This window comes from Ranitomeya imitator, chromosome 6, assembly GCF_032444005.1.
Source record: "Ranitomeya imitator isolate aRanImi1 chromosome 6, aRanImi1.pri, whole genome shotgun sequence".
NCBI classification, from domain to species: Eukaryota; Metazoa; Chordata; class Amphibia; order Anura; family Dendrobatidae; genus Ranitomeya; species Ranitomeya imitator.
Window position 1 is genome coordinate 291,496,154 of NC_091287.1, and position 1,785 is coordinate 291,497,938.

At 45.6% G+C, this 1,785-nt stretch overlaps 1 pseudogene; it reads left to right on the top strand.

The window, feature by feature from the left end:
• The first annotated feature begins 223 nt into the window (after positions 1-223).
• On the top strand, positions 224-431 carry LOC138643710 (U2 spliceosomal RNA; annotated as a pseudogene).
• The last annotated feature ends 1,354 nt before the right edge of the window (positions 432-1,785 follow it).

A 1,785-nucleotide genomic window follows, 5' to 3' on the forward strand; every position in this document is an offset into this window, starting at 1 on the left:
GTTAATGTATCTTGATGTGTTTTTTTTGGTTGTTAACAATACATTTTGTTGTGTTTTCCAATGATGATGGGAATGGAGGTTACATTGAGTATGTGGCACGCTGTTTTGGGAATTGAGTTCCATATAGTTTTGGATACCTGACTGTGGAACTTCCCATCTGAGGGAAAAAAAAAATGAGTTTCAGGCCTCGCGGGGCGGCACAAGTACAAAACCATTTCTGGTTATGGCTTCTCGGCCTTTTGTCTATGATCGTCGTCGTCGTCGCCCAAGATCAAGTGTAGTATCTGTTCTTAACAGTTTTATATCTGGTACGTCTCCTAATTGGACACCCTATAGTAAATGGATTTAGGAGATGGAAAAAGAGCTTGCTCTGTCCACTCCACGCCTTGACCCGTTATGGCGGTATCTTCTCCGGGAACAGTGCACTCCTTCTCTGATACGGCTTCCAAATACAGATTGAATTGAAATCAGCACACGTTGTGTTTTAACCCATTATGTGAATTCTTTTCAGGGTCAAAGTTGCACATTTTGCTAGATTTAACTTGACCAATTGCAACATTTTGGGCGCATTGCATTGTTTGCACCTCTGCATGTCAAGCATTGTATTGTGTTCAATATGAAATCTATCAATCAATCTCTCTTTATTGGTTGCAACCGGTGTGTGAAGATGTGGACATGTATTTGGCCTTTGTTACAGTGTTGCAAATATATCGTCTGCAAAGTTAGGCCCCTTGCTATCAGTACTTAGTGTTTCTAATTTAAGTAACCCAGAAGTAGTTCTGCCATACGTGCCACGTTTGTGACAGCATGATTTCTTTTGTAAAACATTGTCTCCCTCTTGTGGACCCCTGACTTTTACATTTGGTGTATATGTATTTAAAAAAAGGAAAAATTGTATCTGTGCTCATCTTGAATACGCTGCCTATCTCCACCTCTGTGAGTATTCTAATGCTTTCTAGCAACCAGGTGCGCTGCCTGCATTAGATAGAATCTGCGCGCGGAACCCTCACGTGTCACAATGGGCCCTTGGCCATGGTCCGGAACCCTCACGTGTCACAATGGGCCCTTGGCCATGGTCCGGAACCCTCACGTGTCACAATGGGCTGGAACCCTCAAGTGTCCCAATGGGCCTTTGGAGGTGGCAGCCATCTTCAGTCTGCTGCTGGAACAGCGGCGGGCAGCATGGTGATAGGTAGGCAGCAGGGTCTGTACCCGGCATCAGGAGAGCTAAGGGAAGACAGCTGCTCGCTTGTTTGTTTTTTTAATTTCCCTCTCGCCCTCCTGCTGGCACTCACTAGTGCACATTGGAACAAAGAGGGGGGAGGGTTACAATAGGTGGGGTTATGCAGATTAAAAACGAGGGGCTCACAGCTTGAACAAACAGCAGATCTGCCATTGTGAAGGCGTCCGGTTTGCTAAAATGTCATCCTCAGGGTAATCTTTTGCTCCATCTCCCCAAAGGGTATCAGTGTTAGGCCTTGGTGCGGCACAAGTGCAAAACCGGTGTGTGAAGATGTGGAAACGTATTTGGCCTTTGTTACAGTGTTGCAAATGTATCGTCTGCAAAGTTAGGCCCCTTGCTATCAGTACTTAGTGTTTTAATTTAAGTAACCCAGAAGTAGTTCTGCCATACGTACCACGTTTTTGACAGCATGATGGTTTTGTACTTGTGCCGCCCCCCCGAGGCCTGACACTCATCCGTCATCCTAGCCAGAAAGCAGAGAAGCAATAGCCAGAAATGGTTTTGCACTTGTGCCGCACCAAGGCCTAACACTGATACCCTTT